This window comes from Podarcis liolepis (genome assembly GCF_965112155.1).
Source record: "Podarcis liolepis genome assembly, chromosome: 6".
Taxonomy (NCBI): domain Eukaryota; kingdom Metazoa; phylum Chordata; class Lepidosauria; order Squamata; family Lacertidae; genus Podarcis; species Podarcis liolepis.
The window spans coordinates 93,531,447-93,537,939 of NC_139559.1; the positions used below are offsets into that span (position 1 = coordinate 93,531,447).

At 45.4% G+C, this 6,493-nt stretch overlaps 1 long non-coding RNA gene across 1 annotated transcript; it reads right to left on the bottom strand.

Moving 5' to 3' along the window:
* Positions 1 to 1,482: 1,482 nt before the first annotated feature.
* On the bottom strand, positions 1,483 to 4,399 carry LOC310709843. Its single transcript, XR_014527684.1, has 2 exons — positions 4,069 to 4,399; positions 1,483 to 2,377 (listed from the first exon to the last, which is right to left on the bottom strand). It is a non-coding gene; the product is annotated as an uncharacterized lncRNA (long non-coding RNA).
* Positions 4,400 to 6,493: the final 2,094 nt, after the last annotated feature.

Genomic DNA, 6,493 nt, shown 5'->3' on the forward strand with positions numbered 1-6,493 from the left:
TATCAAGGAAGCATCTAGAACCCATTTCCTGACTATTTTCCCTCTTCTTCCCTAGATTCTGCAGTCTGAGAAGGCTGGGTGAGCTGCTGGTCTCCTGCTGTCGTGCCACAAAAATCCATCCCCTGGTCTGTGAGGAGGAGGACACAGTGAGTGTAATGAAGGATGGAAAGGAAAGAAGGGTAAAGGTGAGAACGATCTACGTAAGGCCAAGGGACCAGAGGATGGATACCACAGATGCTACTACCAATGGTGAGTGTTGATCTTTGTTCAGGAGGAACAGGGAGGCCAGAGAGAATCTGGATCACTGAGGGTGGGGGGAGGCAGCTCCCTCATTCAAGAAGAGTTCAGGGATGGGATGAGGAAGGGAGGAAGGGAGAATAACGCAAGCCACCTGGAGATCCTTGCAGGAAAGATGGGCCATCAATGTAATAATTAATGAAAAAATTAAGAATCTTTTCTCTTCATTTCTCTTCAGGCAGTGATAGCAGTGAGGCCAGCAGCTCCAGTACAGCTCTACCCCGCTCCAAGACCCAGTTCTCCCTTCGCCCAAAACCCAAGTATCTAAATAAATAAATAATAGGGATGCGGGTGGCGCTGTGGGTTAAACCACAGAGCCTAGGACTTGCCTATCAGAAGGTCGGCGGTTCGAATCCCCACGACGGAGTGAACTCCCGTTGCTCGGTCCCTGCTCCTGCCAACCTAGCAGTTCAAAAGCACGTCAAAGGGCAAGTAGATAAATAGGTAATGCTCCGGCGGGAAGGTAAAGGGCGTTTCCGTGCGCTGCTCTGGTTCAGAAGCAGCTTAGTCATGCTGGCCACATGACCCGGAAGCTGTTCATGACCGGTCCGCCAATAAAGCGAGATGAGCGCTGCAACCCCAGAGTCGGCCACGACTGGACCTAATGGTCAGGAGTCCCTTTACCTTGATATATTTCAAAAACACTGAGTCTCCAGGGTGGTCTCTCGTCACAAGGAAACAGACTTTATAAAGAGGCAACCTTTCAAACTTCTTATAAATGGAAACTGGGGAAAGCCCCCTCCAAAAGAATAGACTGTGCCCAGTGACTAGCTGATCCACATGCCTGTTCAGTTGACGCTCTAGATGCCTACTCAGTTGTTCTCCAAGGCTGTTGAAAGAGAGAATGGCCAGTGTGGCAGGCTGTGCGAGCTGCTGGCCTCCTGCTGTCGTGCCCCTAAAATCCACCCCCTGGTCTGCGAGGAGGAGGTGGAAGAGATATTGGAAGAGAAACGGAATGAGGAAGTAAATATAATTAAAGAAAGGGAGAATAGCGTAAGCCATCTGGAGATCCTTGAAGGAAAGATGGGTTGTCAACATAATAAGAAATGGAAAGATTAAAAATATTTTCTCTTCTTCTCTCTTCCGGGCAGCGACAGCAGTGAGGCCAGCAACTCCAGCACAGATCTCCCTCCCCACCAAGACCCAGTCCCCCCCTTCCCCACAAACCCAAATAGAAAAATGAAATAAAAATCATCATCATCATTATTATTCTAATCAAGTTCCTTTACAAACATGCTATTCTGTGATCATCCTTTTATCCTAGGCGGTGCTTTTTCCTACGTTTGTGAGCATGAGTGGAAATCCCGAGTCTCGCTGCAGGAGTCAACAGTTTGGCTCCTTCCCTTGTTGTTGCTCCTAGATGGAACTGCGCATGTGCGAAGACAAGACAGAGACTTCCAAACTGGATCAATAAACGTGTCACCCGTTGTCTGAAAACCACTGTCCTAATCACATGCCAGATTGTCTTTTTTGAATGAAATAAAATTCTTTCAAATAGTTTTTTAATGTTGTCTTTTGTCTGTCTTGAGAAGCAATGGAGTGCGCCTCCAGGGGTGAGGTCAAAAGTCAAGCAACGGTGTCAGCAGTCCCAAAGTGACCTCTCCAGGGAGCAAGACTGGGCAGTGTGTCTGGAGGTCCTGGGCTTGCAGATGTGTCTCCAAGGAAAGCAGAGTTAGGCATCAGTTGGGCTGCAGGAGTTGTCAGAAGGGGTTGTAAACGGCGCCACACAACCGCCTGAGGGACTCCACTCCAGATTTGTGTAGGGTTTACTCCTTAGCCTTTTCAGCTCCCAAAGATATCCCGCAAGGCAAATTAGGATCAGAGTTTTCCTTCTCTTCGATGGGCTATCTTTATAGGTGGATGAGCCCCATCTGCCCCTCACTTCCCTCCACAGCATTGCAGAAACCACCTTCTTGACCACTGGGCCCACGCTTGGTCTTGTCCGCTCAATCTGCTGGAGCCCGTCTTTGCACACAGGGGAAGTTCCTGAGCATTTGAGACTCCTTGGCTGCCCTCACCTGGTTTAGGTGGCCAGTCAAACCGTTCCCAGGATGTGGCCTCTGTCACACGCTGACCGTTTCTAGGAGCAAGAGAACAAACTTTTTATTAAAGAACGGAAATGGTTTAATGAATAGTTACAAACTGTAAACAGATAAGAACATTGGCAGGATTATTGGAATAACCTGCAGTTTAATAAGATTATATATTTAAAGCAGATGCATAAATGATGAAATTGAGGTAATTTGGATATGCATAAGATATGAAGAATCAATTTAAGGAACTGCAGAAAGAGGGGGAAGGAAGTCAAGTTTTGAAATGTTAAAATGACTGCAAAATTATTGAAATGTATAAACTTGAAAATCATAATTTTTTTAAAAAAAATATTTCGCCAAAAATCAGACATCATCCGTTTCACTCCCAACTGGAGCCAAAGGACACAGGCCTGGCCAGGACAGCTTTCCAGTTATAGCTTCTGCGGTGATGAGGCATGTGAGCCTCAACTGTCCTGCATCTACTCCAGCTGAGGAATCACACACCTCCTCCCCAAGCTAGCGAGCCCCACCTGGGCTGTGGGTCCTTGCCTTCCATCCCTCCCAACTGACAGTTGTTAGTTCTGGAATCCTGAGCTTGAGGGGGGGGGTACATCCCATTTCGCCCCGTGGGACACTCACCACCCCTTAGCCACCTGCCTTTGGCGCTGCAGCAGTGATGGCTTTGGTCCCTGAAAGAGCATGCAAGATCTCTCCCAAATCTCAATACATATTTTGCTCTCCTAGGCATCTTGCAAGACTTCAATGAGATCTCACAAGATCTTGCAGAAAATCTCCAATCTGTTTACCTGCAAGCACACACCTTTAATTTTTTTTTCTTATTTAGTACAAATTTCTCAATCTAACAGATTTGCACATAGGATTCTGTATCACATGAAACGGCACATTTGTTTTGTTCTATTGTTACATTATTTGTGGCCTTCTAACACTTTGGGAGAAGCCTTCTCTCCCTTTTCCCTTAAAAAATGAGGATCTATGCTTTACACTCAGCAGGAAGGCCCATTTAAAAGGAAACATGTAGTTGTTTTGCTGCTGCTTTTTTGTGTTCTCAGGTGTCCAAGTTAGCCTCCTGGCCCTGCTCCTCCACTATACCACAGCAACATCCCCCACTAGGAATCCCTACTTGGGCTTTCATTGGCCATCAGCAATATCCGGTGGAGCCAGGTGGAGAGAAATGCCCCATCTTGCCCATCTTTGGGGTTTCAAGAGGTATAGCCTCTGTGCATGTACAGAATTCATGATTCAGCAAATCTATTAGACCACTGAAAGAGTTATTTCCTCTGATTAAATTACCAAAGGAAGAAAGCAGGATTGGCTTTTCTCCCCAGGGACACAAGGAAGGGGAAGGTGTATGTTTAAGAAATCAAATTCCCCAAGGGCTGAAACTCTGTTCAGCCAGTTAAAAAACCCAAATTCTCTCAGGAGAGTGCTTCACATCTGGCGGGCAGGGCTTGTGTGCTTTGCTCATGATCCCTTGGATGTCCTGAGGCTGATAGAGCAGGAGCCGTAAGTCTTGGGGCTCTGGGAGTGAGACATTGTCCTCAGAAGGCAAAGAGTAACTGAGGTTCCCTTTTCTCTCCCTTGGAGGCCCTGAACAAGGAGCTGGCCAGTTCAGGGCCTCCATGGGAGAGAAAAGGGGGGCCAGCACTTGTGCTCAAAGGAGCTTTCATACGCGGTCATCCTGCCCCACACTCACATTCCAAAATATCTGCATGCTCACCTATCCAAGAGGTGGTTGGTCTTGGGCTGGGGGGTCCCAGAAGGCAGAATAAGTTGAGAAGCAAAGCCCAAGAAGTTGGAGGCATCCTCTTCGCATCCACCCAAACCCAATCTAAACAGCTTGGCTCCAGAACCAGCCCCTCCCTTCAGTTCTGTTCAGTTCAGAATGTCAGTTAAGAGGGACCACCTGTATTTTCTTGATTCTTGCCTGAGGTCATAATGGGCATGCACACTGGTATCTGTTGACCTGTAAGCACACACCTTTAGTTTATCTTTTTAAAAATAAAAATAAAATACAAGTTTCTCAATCTACCAGCTTTGCACAAAACAGCAGCCGTTTTGTGATCCATGGCAGTGAAACCCCCATGTTTTATGGTGCGCCCCCCCCCTTATGAGGCTTCAGGACCTAACCCACAGGGTCACGATTTCTCCAAAGGTCCAATGTCATCTGATTCACTCCAAAGCAGCACCAAACACCCAGAGAATGCCCCCTGCAACATTGGGGTGGGGTGTGTGTGTGTGAAAACACTACATTTCCCATGGTTAGAGTGGCATACAAAGGATGAACAAGTTAAATCAGTGATGATAGATTGGGCAAGACATGTAGGACATAACATAATGTTTGAGGATTGGGAAAGATTGTGGAAGAAAGGGGTCAAGTTCACTGCATGTACTGTACTAAAGGAACACATAATGAAAATGATGTATAGATCGTATCTGACCCCTGTTAAATTAGCAAAGATTTATCATAATTGTGATAACCATTGCTGGAAATGTAAAGAAAAAGAAGGTACCTTCTATCATATGTGGTGGACCAGCCCCAAGGCGAAAGACTTCTGGGAAAAGATTTATAATTGAAAAAAATGTTGAAATATACATTTATAAAGAAACCAGAGGCCTTTCTTCTTGGAATAACAGGTTTGGAATTGCCCCCAAAAGATGTTAAATTATTTTTGTATGCCACAACTGCAGCAAGAATTTTGTTAGCTAAGAATTGGAAAACGCAAGAAGTACCAACAGTGGAAGAATGGCAGATGAAGATGATGGATTTTTCGGAGCTAGCCGATCTGACTGGAAGAGTCCCTGACAGAAGGAGGAGGAGTATCAGGAAGAATGGACGAAATTTAATGACTATTTAGTTAAATATGTTAAGTTAAATTAATTGGAAAAAGCTTGCATATAGCGTATAGGCGTAGGATTTAGATATGTAATATGTGATGAATTAATATGTTTAATACTGAACTGGGAAGTAAGAAAGATGTTAAGTGATTAAGTTAATTTTATAAGAATATTGATTTGGAAAACCGTTAAAATGATATGCACTGAAATCCAACCAGGGGGATACGAGGAAGTCACTTAACAAATGTTAATTAGATTAGTCCTAATAAGGTTATGATTTATGTTTGTTTGTCTATTTGTCTCTGTGTTTAAATTTTTGTGGGGAAAAAAAATACATTTTTTTGGGGGGGGGAAAGAAAACACTACATTTCCCAGCACCCCACAAAATGAGCCCTCAGCGCCCTAACCTGCTGGGTTAAGATATCGCCAAAAATCCAAGGTCAGCCGAATCATTACAAAGGGTGCTGAGCTGCGGGGGAAAGCCTCTGCAACGTTTGTCGAGAAAACACTATGTTTCGCCAAATGCATGGAGAAGGCCCCATGTGACATTTGGCAGTGAAAAAACTACGTTTCATGGTGCCCCACAATATGAGCCCTCGACACCCTTACCTGCAGCGTAAAGATTTCGCCAAAAATACGACATTATCCGATTAACTCCAAAGCGGTGCCAAACTCCAGGAAGAGCCCCTGTAAAAATACATTTCACAGCTCCCCCGCCCCCCCAAAAATGAGCCATCAGCACACTAAACAGTAGTTTCAAGATTTCGCCAAAAATCGGGGGTTGTCTGACTAACTCCAAAGCAGAGCCATATGCTGTAACAAGGCCCCATGCAACATTTGGCAGTGAAAACACTATGTTTTCCTGCACCCCACAAAATCAGCCCTCGGCACCCTAACTCTCAGGGTCAAGATTTTGCCAAATATCACAACTGGAGAGAGACCTGTTGCATAATGTAAAAGTGCTGTCTAATATGTATAAGATATTATGGGAAAGGGATTCCTGCGCTGAGCACTGGCAAAAAGGCCCATGCAATGTTTAGCAGTGAAAACCGCACTTTTCACAGTGCCCCACAAAATGAGCCTTTGGCGCTCTAACCGAAAACCTGACGTCATCCGATTAACTCTAAAGCAGCGCCAAACTGCGGAAAATGGCCCCCTGCAACATTTGGCAGTGAAAATAGATAGATAAAAGTCAGTGCTTTCTACGGTTCAGCCATCAGGCGTAGCAATGCACAAAGATTAAAGCCACGATAGCCAGCTCTGAAAAGCTGGGGTGGTTTGTGTTTTCTGAGGCATGGCCATGAGGC